This window comes from Calonectris borealis, chromosome 12 (assembly GCF_964195595.1).
Source record: "Calonectris borealis chromosome 12, bCalBor7.hap1.2, whole genome shotgun sequence".
Lineage (NCBI taxonomy): Eukaryota > Metazoa > Chordata > Aves > Procellariiformes > Procellariidae > Calonectris > Calonectris borealis.
In genome coordinates this window covers 21,307,893-21,325,751 of record NC_134323.1, presented here as the reverse complement: position 1 = coordinate 21,325,751, position 17,859 = coordinate 21,307,893, and the positions used below count along the sequence as shown (strand labels likewise).

At 37.0% G+C, this 17,859-nt stretch overlaps 1 protein-coding gene across 9 annotated transcripts in view; it reads right to left on the bottom strand.

Annotated features, from left to right (window-relative positions):
• Positions 1–17,859, bottom strand: part of BANP (BTG3 associated nuclear protein) — a 157,502-nt gene that overhangs the window by 49,981 nt on the left and 89,662 nt on the right. The window contains exon 12 of one of the 9 annotated variants that reach the window (XR_012675439.1): positions 12,474–12,555. The exons of the other annotated variants lie outside the window; for them this stretch is intronic. The gene's annotated coding sequence lies outside the window, so the exon portion shown is untranslated. The remainder of the gene's footprint in view (positions 1–12,473; positions 12,556–17,859) is intronic. 9 annotated transcript variants of the gene reach the window in all.

The window sequence follows — 17,859 nt, the reverse complement described above, 5'->3', positions numbered from 1 at the left end:
CATCTCTTCAGAAGGAAATCCAACCAATTTCTAACCTTCCATAAGCTGCAGAAATTGTTTAAAATCTAATGCAAACTATCCCAGACACAAATAATTCTATTTTCTAATTGGCTGGAACTCTACTGCTCCTTAAAAAAGCTCCTAACAAAATACTTTACAGTGCTCTAATTCTGTAAGTGTTACAACTCAAAGTTTCTTAGGTTCCTCAAACTGCTCATGCGTTCATGATAAAAATAGTCTGGAAAAACACATTTAAACAGGAAAAAAAGGAAGAAAAGGTTTTGCACGTTTTTCTCATCAGGTTGGATTCTAGTTTTCTATTAAAGTTATTCCAAGAAAGAAATGATTCACACTCCCCAAGTTTAAATGCTGAGAAATTTATGGTATCTTACATCCTCACCCTGCCTGCTCCAATGAGCCTGCAAGCAATGGGAATTAAAAGCCACAGCAATGACAAGAACGTGAAACCAATGCTTCCCAGCCTCTCTGGGAGAACATGTCGGATACTTGTGACCGCAAACTTGCCTTTGTTTACTCTGTTGTGAAATACTTCATATTCTGATCAGTTCTGTGGTTGAAAGAGGCTTAATGAATAAAATCTGCTTTAGAGATAATACACAGACTGTTGTGAAGACAATTCCCTGTAAACATTGATACACAAACACTACCATAAAGATGGAAAAGATAAAGGCTGTCTGAAGTTACTCTGAGACCAATCTCATAGCATTAATCGACACAAAACAAGTGAGAACGTTTATCAACGGATCCATCTCTTCAGAAGGAAGAAATTACAGCTGCAAGGACTCAATGATCATCATTTTCTCCTGCCGATGAGATACAGACAGACAGCACTCAAAGGGAAAGGTGACAAGGTAACACAGGTTGTTCTGCACAGCTGGAAGAGTTTATTTCTCCTAAATTAAAAGATCAGCTCAAGAGGAAAATTTAAGGACCTGGAACGATCTGGCCTCATGTGGTGGTTTTGTGCTCACTCAGTGCTGAAACACTTGCTGGAGCATAGCTTCACTGTGCCTTTCTTTCCAACTGGCTGCGTACAGGCAGAAAGTGTTTCACAACACCTTGCCCAGAGTCCAGGCCAGGGAAGCTCAGCTGTTAAAAGTCCCTAACATCACATCCCCCTTCCAAGTCAGAACTTAGAAACACATTAAAAGATTCAAAGACCAACATTAACATAACATGAAATATTTACAGTCAACCTTGTGGTTAAGTTATTTATTGTTCAGTTAGGAAAATGCTCTCTGTGCCAGTGCTTGAACCTTCTGGGCTCCCTCGAAGTACCGGTACTGCTAAGGTCATGGGGCTTGCTCGCTGGTTCCTTGCCTTGGCATTCATGGTGTCATCCTATAGCCCCTGCCTGTTTGAAAGGTTTTCTGGCAAAGTCACCTTCTTTCCTCCTGGAATTTGTGCATCTATCTTCTGTTACTCTATATTGTGCCTATCTGGGTCGACTCACACACACAACCACAAGACAAGCTCATGAGACATGCCTGCTCCTTGTAACTGTTCTTTCCCATTGCAGACCGACATGGTGTGATTTTCACAAGACAAAACCAAAAACATTATTAATACATTAGTGTCATGAGATCTTTCAGTCCAAGCATTTCACAGACATCACTTTCTATGCAGTGCAGGCATTCTTGTTTTCATCCTTCCGTTGGACAAAATGTCAAAAGGTGATACTCAATGCTTCATTGCTGTTATTCTGCAATTTAACAGTATCCAGTACAGATTGGTTTGCAAGGGTTTTAATGGATCTCAGGCTACCATAAACTTTTGGATTAAAATAAATTTAAAAGATTGAACAGTCATAATGTATCTTTTTAAAAACTTCTTTTGAACAAAACAATGAAAACCCTAAATAAAACCTCCTCTAGTCATTACAAGGCCTACTGAATTCACACACTGACACTGGAGATACGCTGCCTCAAGCCTCCTGCTGTAATAGCTTAAAGTATTTTCTGCAAGATCCCATCCTCTGTGGTAGCTCTGGCAACTGCAGGCCACATTGTGTCTGAATCTGGAGAGGCTTTGTTTGTGTATAGTTGGTTTTGATCAGGTTGACATGTACTAAATTTAACTCTGGTCTTTGTTCCACTGTGCTTTTGGCAAAAGCTCTAGAAACAATGTCTGCAAACATAAAATGTCTAATAGTTTTGTGCTTCATTGGCTAATCGTATATCTGCAGTCAAAAGAGCAATCTTTATATTCTAGTGGGATATCACCCATTTGCTCTATTTGGCAATACCAGTTAGTGGCTGATGGTCAGCTGGCCTCTCAAAGACGAATCATGAAAACTTTTCACATAGCTGTATTAAAGCCAAAACCTCCTCCTCTTTTTGACTGTACCAGTGCATAATATTTTTTTTTTTTTTTAGCAACTACACATACCAGTTTCTGAGCTTTGATTCTGATTACACAGGGGTAAAAGAAGTGTACAAAGTCAGAAAGCTTAAGTCATTTTGGTAATGTCACAGTCCTGGGGCTTCCTATGTTGTGGGTTGGTTGGTGGTTTGGGGTTGGTTTTTTTTGAGGGGGCTGGGGGAGAGGAAGGATTTGTGGATTTACAATCAAGTTCGTAGTTATCTTTACCCATCAGCATTCTTAGGCTGCTGATTCCGACAATTTCTCACACAGGAATCTCTTCTGCATCTCTTCCTAGTCTATCTAGGCAGCACAGTAGTAACAGCTACGTCTTTAGTGAGACCTTTCTGCACACTCTCGTGTTTCTCCGAATGTGTTACTGACAGTACATGGATTTGACACTCTGCACTGAGATTTCTTTCTCGTCTCTTTTCTAAACTTTAACTCAGCTACACTGCCTCTTCTGAAATCCACTATTCCAGACACCCAAATGCATCTCCTCTCCTCCTGCACTGTCTAGCCCCAGATCTGTCCAACCCACCACAAGCCGCACGCTGCGAAACCACAGAAGAGCGGTGCTCCTTCGCTCCTCCTCGCTGCCCTCGCTCCTCCTTCTGCCCCCAGGCTCACCCCACCTCCAGACACTGCCCTCTCCTCTCCTGCTCCCAGTCCTTCCCCAGAGCATGAACTGACCCACAACCTGAGCGTAGCTTCAAGCCACACACCATCTCCTGCCTTCTCCATGGGGCCCCTTCCAGTACACAAGCTCTACTGACCATAAGTCAGACTAACCCCAGCATGTTATTTATCGCCTTTCCTCCCAGCTGAGTACATATCCAAATATAGTGACAGTGCTGCCGAGACTCAAAAGAGATTTTTCTAGCATATGAATACAGACGAGACTGCTGCAATGACCATGCATCCAGTCAATAAATACTTCTGGCAGGCCAAATTGTCCCCCTGGGCTGTCTATTGGCCTTCACTGCTCTGTGCTATCAAAACCATGCTTTAATTTTCAACAGAGCATCTCTGGTGTTGAACTGAACTCAAATGATAATCTGAGAAAACTGTCTCTTTCAAAAAGATTAAAATGCAAATAAAAATATAATTATGCTTTTTATGGGCTGTTGTGACCCTTCTGTCCTCATGAGGGGGCAGAGGCTGCCTGATTAAAAAAAATAAAATATTTAACACATATATTTCTGCTGGACTCCACTCTATGATCCACATGGTTTGTGGCTGCAGGTCTCTTCTCCTGTAGTATTCTGTATTCTTCCTCATGCCCGCAGCAGCAGAGTGTATCCATAGTTTTTATCACAAACCGAGTGGCTTGCTTTGATGGACAAATTCTACTGCTTTAAAAAGCATTTTGCTTCTGAGGCTCTTCCATCAGATCGCTATCACAACCTGTCCTCTTCTTACAGAAACAATTAAAAAATCCTCCAAAATTGAAAAAATGGTTCTTGAGACTTTGATTAGTCACAGGGTTTTCTATGATTTCAGCCACTTTTAGCACCTTCTCTGTTAGAAGGTAAAAATGCATCTCTCCCCTGTGTTTCAGATGTTACTGGAAAGCAGCACTGTTCCAATTTCTTCCATCCAATTTCACAGTTACCTTCCTCTTACAGAGTTGAAAGAACATTGTTAAGTGTCTCAAGTGTGTCAAAACCAGCTATTACTGTCCAACCTTATTCCTTTTTATTGTACTCAGTCCATTCTTGCTTAAACTTTCCTGTACACCTAGCAAATTTCAATTCCGATGCATATTTTACATCCTCCATTCTCCCATTGAGGATATCTTCTATTTTCTTTTTATGCCTTGTACCACACGGAATTCAGCCATCACGTGAGATTTTTGAAAGACTGCATGTGTGCATTTGTGTTGGTTTTTTTAATTATATATCCTGTTCCATGTTGGCTATGCAAAATACCAACATAACCTTCACAACCCTTTACATGTATTTTGTCTCAAAACCTCAGCTTTTAAAGGAGCTGTCCCTAACACTGCACCTTGCTGGTGAGAGCATGACGACCTGGTACAATTAAGTTTTTTCCAGAAATAAGTATTTTAGAGCTCCCACATTGCTATCAGAAAAGGCTGTGGAGGAAGGATTGACTATATAAGATATATACCATAACATTGACAGGACTGATTTATAATGAAAAAGATTATATTGATGAGGAAAGCAGTCTCAAGCAACTCAATTGAAATGACACTAACACAGGAATATCAAACCACCATGCAGAAAATGAGAAGGGAAAAAAAAAGTGGCACTCCCTTGTATTTTCTGATCTCAATTACCACTAACACTCAAATGCTGTGATTTTTACATGAAGTCATAATTTGAGATCACATTTATGGTGCTGTGCCAGAACCTTTGTGCTCCTGCCCGCACTGGGATGAAAGAGCTGGAAGCCTGACAGCGATCAAGCTGCTGAAGTTTTACCTGGCAGTCACTACCGAACCCAAGGGACCGAGTTGCCCAAATCACTCTGAATTTGAGAAAGGTTGTTAGGTCTTTGAAACCAGTTATACAAAAGTGGCACAAGCATACTTCAAACGCACTGGCGCAGTATATTCGTGAAGTTTCAGCAAAAAGCACAACCAAGAAGGAATGTCAGGACAGCCAGGAGCCAGGAAGGCAGCCTTTGATGGGGCTATGAGAACAGAGACCAGGGGAAACCAAACCACAGCCAAAATAAGAAGATTCTTAAGGAGCCAAACTTTTCCTGGAGCAACTAAAGAAAAAAGATGCCAAAGACTACCCTGAGGGAGAAACAAGCCCCTGATTAAACATATGGATGACTATTGTAAATAAAATGTAGGAGAGGAGAGAAAGTCTACTTTTTGACCTAAAAAAAGCAGCTCAAAAAGGCTTCAAAGAACAGGACAAAAATGAAGTTTTTACTTAATCTAATTCTTAAGATAGTGCTATATAATCCTGAGAAAAGATCGATGCCTGTTTTTCCACAGGAAAAAAACTCTATAATCAAAATAATTCTAAAGCAACTTTAAATTTACAGCTTACATAAAATACAATATTCTAGTACCAGAGAAGTCTCTGCAAAAACTGTGCAAGTCAAAGAGCTGGCCTCAGAGAGTATGGGCTTTCAAAAACAAACATTCCCTGCTACCTATCAACAATGACTCCAAAATATAAAAATAAGGCCTGTGCTTTTTTAAGGGGATGCATCTAATCCAACCTCATTTAAAAAGGCATCTGGGTCCTCCATTTCATAGAGTTCTCTGTTCAACTCAAGTAGGCTACAGTGGAACATTATAGCTTAGAAGACGTTACATCTCTTCCACAATTTAGAACAGAGATTTTAGAAGAAATGTTGCCTTGTGTCCACCAACATATTCGAAGATGAAGGACATAATTAACACTGGAAAGTCTCAGTAACCGAAGTGCTGGCCACGTTTAGCATCAAAACAAACTGATCAACGCTGCAAACTTTTACATGACAACAAACTACTCTGCTATCTAGACGACATAGGTGCAATTCATATAACCAAATTCTCTTATATCCATATATATATTTAAGTGTTACATATTTCCTATATATTTTCTAGTGGAGGGAGCACAATTTTCTTTGATCAGTAATAAGGGCTGACCTCAACTATGACACATTCACACTTGAGGTGAAAGTTTCATACCAATGGTTAGGAAGCATGGTTTATGTGTTTGCAAAAATATCCCAGCCAGAATCAGCTATGTTGCTGAGGAATGCGAATGTCTCCGGATGCTCCAGAACACCACCCTCATGTCAACCTTGCCCTATACCTCTTTTTTTATTATTAGATTGTAAAACTTCGTTCACTGAAACAAAATATTTTTGTTCAACAGTAGATTTCCTTTACAGCATATACAGTCTTTCTGAGAAAGCACACAGCTACCAAATTATGCCTTTAAACCGTTCTTTTAATTCCTCGCAGCATCTATTGGTCAGAGAAAATAATTTAAAGTTTGTTTGTATTTTGTAACTACTGCACTGGCTGTGACACCATCATTCCCCAACAGTATTTCAGTAACAGGCTTCACTGAGAGAGGCATATAGGAACTGTTCCTCCAAATTTTTTCCTTTTTAAAGTAGCTACTCTCAAAACAATTCTCCTCTTAGCTAGAGACTTAAAGCTTTGCACTGTCCATAACAATTACAGATATGAAGGAAAAAGTGTCATTTAAAAGTAATTTTCTCTAAGAATGCATCACAAACTCAACGCCACAGCATCGTGCTGAGCGCGGTCACAACTGAGAAGTCACCGCTGCTATCTTCTGGGGTTTTTTAATTCAACTTCTGCAACAGAGCTACGCTGGCTACACGCCTGAGAAAACCTGCATAGGTACCTATTCTTAATTTCACAGGAATAAGGACCACATATGTTAGTAAAACGTAACACAGACAACTCTTTTTTAAACACGAGCTCTTGCTGTTTATACAGCCTGGCACGAATCATTCCTGGCAGTAAGATGCTATCAACGACAAAGCAGATAGTGTCATATGAACCATAAAACTTAATGAACCATAAAACTAAAGACATCATAGCCTCACAGGAGGCAGCTATCATTATTATTACTGTGCAAGTTCATACTCTTTAAAAAGATTATTCTAAAGCAGACTGGATTTTTTATTGTTTTTTAACACTGAAAAGAATTTTTACGTTTATTTTTCCCCTCACAAAAACATTTCATTTTGACATATTTTGGTTTGAAAACTGCAAAATGAAGTATTTTTTGTGTGCGTGTTTTTACTTCCATATTTCCCTACGTTGACTGCTTATTATATTGCAGTTTTTCTCACTGAACCAAATAGAGAAAGAACTTTCCAAATCAGGAAAGAGGAAGTCTGGGGCATTTTTAGCTTTTGATTTTTGCACTCAGTTGGGTTGGAAAAAGCAAGGATTTTTATTTCATTCAAACATTTTGCACCAATTTCTGCTTTAATAATAATTACAGTAAAAATGCAAACAGATGACAAATCAATTTATCATTTTAATAAAATGTTTTACTTGAAATGGAAAATGCAATTCTCAACAAATTCAACATTTGGAATTAATATGGCATTTGTATGAATTTAGAAAAAATTCAAAATAAATGTCAGTTCTTGTACTGACATCAAGGTCTGACTAATAAAAAACAAACCAATTAACCGCAATGGCTGAAGTCTGTGACTTTTAAGTTCTTTTCTTGAACATTAGTGCTTGCAAATGCTCGGAATAAGAGCTGCTGGATGCCATGTGCCATTACAGAATTGGAGCTGGGGAAAACCACCAACTTGTCAGTTGTGTTTTCCTGGTCTAAGCAAAACAGATTTAAAGAGATACTATTCACTTTCAGGGGATAATTTAAATAGCATTGATTTTCTTTATGAATTGTACTTCCCTTTTTTACAATTATGCGCTAGTCCACAGTTAAAAGGATGTGAGTTTTTCATTAGAGGGAATTCTGAAGAGGAAAAAAAAATACAGATTTGTTTAGAAATGTCAATTACTTAAGGAGAGAAACAACGAGGAAGGTCAAAATTTCTCTCAGTCAGTATTGACAAAGTCTGAGAAGTAGGATTCCACTGTTATAATTTTACAATTTATATAGATTTTAGATAGAGGCTGAAAGGAAAAGCTTTTCTACTTAATATTTCAGGCAGGGAAAAAATTATGAAACGAACAATAAATACTTATGAAACAATCTGGCTCAGTCTGGTGTAAAGGAACAGGAAATAAGACTATGTTAAAAACACGGGATGTCGGTACTTCACTCTGGAAGACGCTGGCTTCCAACACACCACAGAAGTCATCAGCCTTGACCAAAGCTAACAAAGCACCGACTTCGCTAACGGTTCACTATAGCGTGATTGTGCATTGAAAAGTGCTGCAGGAAACGAGAGACTGATATTAATGCACTCGTGCTGCTGCTGCTGGCAACAAGATCAAGAGCAGTAATATTGTCCATTCGGTCAGCTATTTTGCAACATTCTAGGAATTCTTTTATTCCTCTGACTCTGTTAGCTTTGCTACAAGTTTTCACCAGAGCCTTCCAGAAAATCAAGTGATACGGAATTACTGTACCGTGAGAGGACATTTAAAATTTAGTGATATTTAACTATGCCTTCTAGCAGAGTCACAAGCTATTCAATTGTTGTGTTAATACTAAAAAAAAAGATACGTTCACAGAAAAAGAGGGCCCGATTCCGAATTCAGATGTTCTGACTCTGTAAGGGTGTCATTCCTTTTTCATTATCCGAGTCACTCTCGATCTACACTATCATTAGAGACAAAATTCTGCTCTTCTAAAGGTCAGTGACATGTTTTTTAAAAAATCAAGTGTGACAGCAGTCTTCAAATATATTCCACTTTCCTCCCATAATAATGAAAAATACACTATTCAATGTATGAAAAACTAAAGCATCTGTGTATCTTCAATAAAATAACTCCAGAAAGTCACAGATATTGGTAAGCAAAGACTTGTATTCTTCAAAGCAAGTGATCTAAATTAAATTTTCCCAACGGAAAGGAGCATTTTTAATTAAGACATTTGCAACGGATGTACCTAATAAATGCTCTTATATAATGATATTTTCTGAAAGAACAGAAGAAAGTGCCCCCTGAACAGTTTTATCTACCCATTTCTAGGTCAATCATTCAGAATCCTGGATTTCCTCAACTACTACTTATCTACTCCAGGTAACGTACATGGACTTAAATGAGAATCATCTTAATTTGGCAAGTCTCCATGGAAAAAGGAGCATCTGTTCCTCATGTTTGGGGCTTTTAAGTATATACTTACATAAATGGTCATGCGATACGCTCATGAAACTCATGAGTGATTTTTTGTTGTTGTTATCAATTCAGTGTTGAACTAAACGGACTCCAAATAATGGTAAAACTGTTAGCATCACTTGGAAAAGAATTAGGCCAATAACAAATGTTTTTGACAGTTCCATTCCCATTTCGCAAGTCTAAGTCATATTTCGTTTAATTCGGAACAGATGATTCACTGATCACTCCTTTCTTCAGGTTTCAGATAGCATCTCTCTGACATACCACTATCGACAATGAAAAATACACACCAAAAAGTGAAATAATTTGGTATTTTACCATACACCTTTGAAGATCAGCGTCCTGTTCTCTGGTAGTGCACAGATATACAGACAGAATAGTCATTCCTTTAGGACACTTGCAATCTGAGTTCACACCAAAATGCAACCCATTAGCACATGGATGTGCGAGACATACACAGAGTGAGTATCACAGGCAAAAATTTTATCTTCACTATTGACTTTTGGCATACCTCTGCATGCAACATTGGGACACATTCTCTTTTCTATATGCTTACAACCCATTTCTACCATCTGACAAGGTCTTTTTTATGTATTGACCTATTATAAAACAAACTTACCTTGAAGGAAAACAAGATCCCACCAAAGTCAACAACAAAAGTCATTGTGCCACTGTTGAAACAATCTCATTCTTTCTCACATTTTTTCTTACAGTTTTTCTTACAACTTTCTCCTCTCTACATGGACATCTCCTTTGTTCATACTTACAGCATAGCAGATGTCCTGTCCTTGAACTGCACACTATTGTCTTACTACTGTTATTTATGCAAAATGCTGTAACACCTGCCTTCTGCTAAAAGAAAAGCTCAAAACCCAAAAGTCTCACAACACAGTTCTGGAATTTGAAAGTACTGATCAGTATTATTTCGTTGCTAGCTGTTACATCTACTTATTTACTGGCACCACTGGCATTTTGCCTCTGACTGAGTTTGATGCATTACAGCAACTTCGGCAACCCTCAGCATCTTTACCAGTGAAACCTATGAACTGACTCAGTTTTGGAGTCAGCACTGTAGTACCAACTCAGAAGCAAAACAGAGCGAGTCTTGGAAACCGTACACAAACTAAGCGTAAGATGGGCTGGATTTGAAGATGGTAATTCTTCTGTGTCACTACCGTGGGACTGAGATACCTTATTTTCAGTGTCATCACGAGCCGCCTACAACAAAACAGTTAACTAGAAAATCACGCTAACATGATAAATAACTTCATTCTAACACTTCCTCCTGGTGAACTCTGTAACACTTCTGCTGTTTAACACAAATATTTAGCAACATTCCAGAAGCATGGAATGACATATTTTAGGAATAAAAATAGTTGTAAAAAAATGAAGCAATTTATAAAACAGATTCATTCATAGCTCAACACTGGTTGGAGCCCAGAGTTTCTATCAAAGAAAAAGAGTATCTTTGTGTAAAGCAGTACTGCTTTTTGCTTCCAGACCAGTCAGAAACTGATAGCTCTAGCTGAATAATTGATGGAGCCAGTATACAACAATTAATCCCAGCAGACTGGATCAAATAAAATGAAGCAAGTTTATAATTTATAAAATACTTATTCCACACAGAAGAATTTTGTTCACAAAACACTAAAGAAACGGCTAATGCAAGCTACAGTGGATGATTTTCCAAACATACTTTCCAAATGCTACTCACAGTAATAGAGAGATGTACTTTCAATAAAGTGAATATATCTCAGCTAATTAAAATAGCATCTGAGATCAGAACTGAAAACTGTGCTGTTGATGTGGGATTTCAATGTCTAAAATAAGCAACAAAGTGGTCATCTTGTATTTTTTTAATGTATGCGCTGGGAATAGTGACACACAAACTATTAAAAAATACACTGAACTATATGGCATCCAGTATATGTTTTTTTCCAAGTCAGCGTACAACTCACAAAATTATGGTCTTTGATCATCCTTCTTCAATTTATTAGATACTTGCTCAGCTAGTTTGAAATATTTTAAGGATTCTGGAAAATTGGACTGAAAATATATTTGAACTATGGAAAGGACTAAATACACAAACAACAGACATAAGAGTCAATCAACTGGTCAAATCTCATTATGTTTAACATTATCTTGTTAAAACCCTGAAAACTCTGTATAAATCACACAGGTTTTCTTCTAAAAAGATAAGCTCATTCTTCATTTGCAATCGAGCCACTGTGGTTTAATTTTTAAAAGGGATAGCTTTTGTGACCAAACTTGGCAAAAAGCAATTGTTTTAATGGAGAGGAGGCAAAAAAGGGGAGCCGTTTCCCATCTCCACATACTTAAATAAGTCACAACAGACTTCCGAAGTCATGACCACTGTTTGTGAAATACCACAAAATCCCATTGATCGTTTAACCTAAGCAGACAACATGGAGATCTGGAAACAGATTTAAGTCATCAAGATTTACTGTTGCGCTTAACATAGTGGAAGGATTAATTATGTTAATTTATACTTGCCATTTAGTAACCTGACAACACATACGCATGCACACACTTATTTTGTTTTTCATCAGGATGAAACAAGATCCCTCCACGTTGAACAGCTAAGCAGTCATCAGGGTCTGCCAGCAGCAAGCAAGTAGTTGGTATCCAGCCAAGGATATTAGCGTTATAATGTATCCGGTATCAACCCATCATGGGCATTGACAGTCCAATTGTACCAACCATTCCCAAAATCCTTCTTGGGTTGGAATTTGGAATGTGGGACAGTGATTTCTGAGCACACACATGATGCTAGAGGCATCCCTAATATTTAAAGTAACTGAGCATGGAACTATTAGAGCATACAAAGTGGAACAGTGCAGCATAAAGACAGGGTTCATATCACATGATGAGAAAAATCATAAATGAAGAGCACTAAAAAAAACAAACAAAACAAAAAAGAAATGATTTCTCTAGATTAGCACAGCAAGATAGCTTTGTGATGACTGCTATTCTACAAGCAGAGATTTTTATTACCAAAATCTCTAATAAGAGACAGCTTAGACCTATGCCTTCTATGAAGGTGGAGAAAATTATTTTTCCTTATATTTAAAAGATTATCACTTCATATCTCATCTCTTCTTATTAAGTTTACAGCAATATTAAAACAAGATTTGGGTGAATAAAGAACATAATATACTCCAAAATAGAGAACATATTCTTTGGAGCATTATAAATGCTCCTGCCTGCTTGAATGGAATTTTAATGGAACAACCCACCCTCTTAGGAGAAAAATAAAAAAAAGATGACAGAAAATATTATCCTTTTCCAAAACCTTCATTAAACAGCCTTGCTTTACAACCACCACAGACCACTCTATGGACTCTGTCGCTCAGGGACTGTATCAAAGAAAGTACCTATAAGAGATTAACAAATCACCTTTATTAATTCTTTCTACCAGGCAGAACATTTTTACAAATGGAAACAAGTAATCTGGAAAAAAAAAATCCTAATCCATATCAGTATTAAAATAATGGATGATTTTAACATATCTCTGTACATTTCACTACTTTTGACCAGCAGGCCAAAGAAAACCACGTTTGTGATGTGAGAAAGGTAACAGTGCAAAGCTCCGCAGGTCATTGAGAGAGACATTGTATTGGGAACTGGGACTTCTAAAGAGAAGACAAAAATAGTTGCGTGACATAATGTCTAAATCTTGAGAAGAGCTAGGGAAAAACTCTATGTTTAAAACGCAGACATTATATTATGTGCTTACAGCCAAGTATCTGCTGGAATTTACTGTTTGCTCCCAAAACAAATCTTTACCTGCGTCACTGAAATGAAGCATGAAAGCAGGGTCGAATTTGAATCCTCCATTATTAATGGGAAGCTATTTCTTTATTGTTACACTTTGCCAAAAGCTGAAGTGACCAAAAAAATGCCATAAATGAGAGATTTTGCTGCTGGAGACTTTGTTGACTTTGCCTTCAGCAGAGATTATTTTTTTTTTTTAAAGTATATAAAGGTAGGGTGGGTCCCAAATTATAAAAGATAAAAAAACCCACAAGACAAAACACTGTGTGGCTGTTGATGTATGGTAATTAATGATAATTAGTAGATGGGGAAAAAAATCTTAAAACAAGTTGACTTGAAAGGCAACTGCAAAGTTTCTTACGTGTTATCTCTTAGGTGCTATATGAAGATCCTGGGTGAGACAAAGCATTATTACAATAAAATTAGAGGCATCACAATTACAGCTGCCCACAAGACAAGATCAAGGACTTCACATAAAAAAGCAGAGCAAATGCCAGCAAATGACAATCACGAAGTGGCTGATGAGGAATTCAAAAGAAAGTTGAGCATTTGTCAAGAAGCGCTATGGACTGAAGATGCTTGTCCTTTTACCAAATGGTAAAACAAAAATGGCTTTATAAGTCTCAGACCAGTACTACGGACCCAACGAGCGTTAGTGAACTCCAGTGGAGACAGAGAGCAGAGGGCAGACGTGCCCATGATTTCCTAAGTTCACGTTTTAAACAAGGTGCTGAACTGCAGATTAACAACAACAATTAATGACCTTTGATAAGACTACAACATATAAATATCTACACTCCAACCCTTAAGCACACTAAAACAACTTAATATTTGCTTTATCTCCAAAGTAGCAATTCCTTTCTTCCACTCCTGATAAACTTAGTTAAGCCTGTTTCTTTCTTCCTTGTTTCCTTCCTTTCCCACATGTAAAATCTATTTGGATACATTTATCTGAAAAGCACCATAAACTACTCTTTCCATCCTCTATTACATTTACATGAAAACTTCACCAGACATCAGATCAGTTCATTTGTGCATTAAGGGCACAAATGTATAATAGTTACCGCTTGTGCCATCCCACACTTACACAAAGATGTTGCCTTTTATTTCATCATCCTGTAAAGGCTGCTTTAAAGTTGAGAGAAGAAAATGCAAAAATATTTGCTAATTTTGCAAAGAGTGATTTAATCAGTCCCTACTCAAGGTTGATTAAAAGAAACCAAGTTAACCCAGCATTCAGGATCAGCAGCCGGCCAATGATTCTTTTCAATAGCTGGAGATATCACAAAGAAAGTAAATTCATCTAAGCTATTATTTTTTCTTAGCAGCATGGCATTTAGATAGCTAATTTTAGTTAAGTATTGAAAAGGCTGGGAAATGGTGCCACTACTACTTCATACAACCAAACAAAAACCCCTAAAAAACAGTTGTACATTTTCTGCATACACCAGGACAAGGAGTCATTTTGTCTTGTCTGTTCTTCTGCTGATTTCACGTAAACTTAAATAACATACGGAAAAGAGGCAGAGGGTCTAGAAGTCCCTGTTAGGCACTCTGAAAATGGGGAAATATTATCCATCATGATGAATGAAATAACGTCAAATTTCAAGAGGACTAAACTACTTGAAGGGAGTGCCAATGTATACCTGCTACATCTTGGAATAGAAAATGTAGTAATAAACATGTCTTAGAGTGGAAAATGTTGAAGTACTGATGGCAGTCAAGTGTAACAATTACTACATTTGAGAATGGGCCATGCTGCTGGAAAAAAGTTTTTCCTCTTGACCCAGTTCAGGATACTGTTCTTGGGGATGTATCAGACATGGACATAGCTGGTTTTCTCCATAAAATAAAGCAGTATCTTCCGGCAAAAAATAGTGCAGAAAGAAAAATAAATGCAGCCAGTTTGTAAATGAAACTTATGACCCAATAATGTCTGCAGGGATGTGATACCGCTGACTCTCTGGCACAAACGCTTCTTTTACTGCCTTCCCAGCAGCATGCACCATAAATGAGTAAGAAGATGGAGACAGCACAATGGAAAGTAAAACAACTTAAATCTCAACAAGGTGAAGGAGAAGACTCGTATAAATAGCAGCAACGAGGTATCCTTTTTTGTACATTCCTCAAAATTTGCCAGGGTCGTCCCTCCCACCCTCTTTTACACAAATCTTAGTTTAAGAAAAGTTACAATCTTTAAGCAATAAAAAAAAGTGACAAAAATTACTGGATGTGGTCAGGTTAATGCAGTGAAACTCTCACCAAAGTAAAAAAAAAAGTTTGAGACTCCTGCCTTTTTTCTTTACCTTAAATCTAAAAAGAACAAAAAAACCCTTATTAATCGCTTGTTAAGTAACAGAAGATTAAAAAATGTGCTAGCAAAATATTCAGGTTTTCCGTTCTTTAAAGAAAACAAAGTATTTTACACGTTTTGAAATTTAAAACTGTAAGAATAAAAGTTGAAGCTACTTTTCAATCATGGTGGCTTTCAATATCTGCTACAGCTTTTTGTACTGATTAGTGAATTTAGTCATCCAATAACTCATTTCTGAAATTTCACATAATTAACAGAGACAGAAGTACAATTAGACACAAAGAACCAGTACATATTCTCATTGTTATGAAAAAGCACATTCACTTTCAGGCTCTCCAAGACAGCTGAAAGGCAAAAGGATCCCCCAACTCAGTGGCACAGACATAGGAAGAAATGGTCCTGTCACATTAACTGCATTAGAACTTAAGTCTTAACAAAACAATATAGAATCCCTGAATTTGCAACATAGCTGTTTTTCAAAAATGTTAACTCATTTATAGAGCAAGGCCTGCTGACTTTCAATGAGCTTCTAAATCACTCATCATTTTCCCCAAAAGTGGGTAAATTATGTTATGTAGTAAAAAACATATGGCATTTTCAATTAAATATCAGAATCAGTTTTGCATTCTGTAACTACAGGGAATGTATTTTCCCATCAATATCTCTTAAGTAGCAGTTCGCCTTCTGTGGTTTTTTCCTATTTTGTTATGTTTTGTTGACTGCCATTGAAGGACTGTATTTTCCCCGAGCACTGTCTCCTCGTATTGGGGTAGAAGAATTCTGTTGTTTATCATCAAATATAATAACCTGGAGTAAAAAATTTGCACAATTTGTTTCAGGAATCTTATACGGAATGATAACAACAAGGACCACTGGAGATCAGTTGCTATCCTACTGGACAGCGTCTTACCCTGCTTTACAATTCAAAGTAGGTGCCAACCTTCTACAACCACATTTTAAATTCTGCAGTTAAACTACACCTAACATAGTTTATTACAGCTACCTTTTTAGTTACCCATACTTAAGAACACAAATATGGTACTGTTTTTTCTTATAATATTAATTTTTCTAGAGATATTTTGTATGTTACTGATCACCTAAGTAGTAGGGGCTTTTTCCCCCAAGCTTTTTTTTTTTAATCCATACACATTTGTAAGTTTTAATACACTACTGCTTTAAAATTAAATTTCTCAAACTTAATTTGCTAAAATACTACTTTCTCTAGCAAACTAAGTTTTCAGAACTAAAAAGTATGGGGAGTGTTTTTGATGATCAACTTTGAGGAACAGTCAAAGTAGAGAACGTCTCTTCTATGGAATGCCAAATTAAAGTGTATGTGCACAAAGGACTATCTTCAAGTAAAAAAAAAAAGAAAAATCTTGTAATTAAAATGCTCACACGTAAGTATTTTAAGCAATCTTACTTTATCCATAAATACATTGTGCTTCTACATGAAATTTGCATAAAGCACATTTTGATTCAAAACTATTCTCTTCATTTTTGCTCCTAAAAATAGAGCAGACCTGCAAGACTTTAGTACAACCTATTACTGAAGAAGTATCAGTTAGAAATAATAATTTTTTTTTTTCCAAAACCATACAAGCAGTTTTTAAGGTCCAGCTGTACTATATTGGCTTTTTAATTTTGTTGTTTTTCTTCTAACAATCCTGTTTGTTTCTCCGTGCATATTATTCAAAGCAGATGTGCTGAAACAAGAAAAAGCCTTTTCAATCTACTATAACAGCTGGCGCAGAAGTTAAGGTCTTCCTCCTTTCTCTCGTTTGCACACAAGCACACACGCGTGCACACACAGACCCTATGGCAGCAATGCATGCAGAAAGACTCACGCTGTGAATGTGTCTCTGTCCCCACGGTACGACAGTTTACAAGGTTGATGTCGGAGCAGCACATTTCTTGCACTTCAAATTTTCTCCTCATTTCTTCAAGCTTTCGCGAGAAAGTAACTGACAATCATCTTAATACTACTGCCCTCTACTGCTTAAAAATTAGGGACAGGAAAAGAACTCCTACATTGTATTCATTCTTGACTGAGGGACTTGAATAAAGAATTTTAGTATTTTTAAATCTAGAACTTTTTATTTAGATGCATTCTATGAAAATTAAGAACTGTGGAAGATGTTTTTTTCCTCTGTTTTGGATATTATTATTATTATTTTTTTTATTATTATTATTATTATTATTATTATTGAAGTTGTTAATATTGATAGAAACTGCAGTATCTATTCCAAAGGCTTAGTAAAGGCAATTAAAATGCATATTCAGAAAATATATTAAACAGTTTCTTTCCCAATAAAATGACATCTGCAAAATGCATAAAAGTGAGCAGAAGCTGAGTTAATATGTCAACACATTTTTGTTTGTATAACTGAAAATCATGCTTGAGTTATGGATTAAATTGGACTCTAAAAAAATGTGGTGCCCTCACTGAAAAGCAAGGTGTGAATATCTCAATAATGATCAGTGAGGTAAACAGAGATACAAAAACTAGATGTTGAAAGAGTTAGTTTAAGACTGTCCCATAGGTTTGTAAATAATTTCCTCCACAAACATACCTATTTTCATTTTAGTT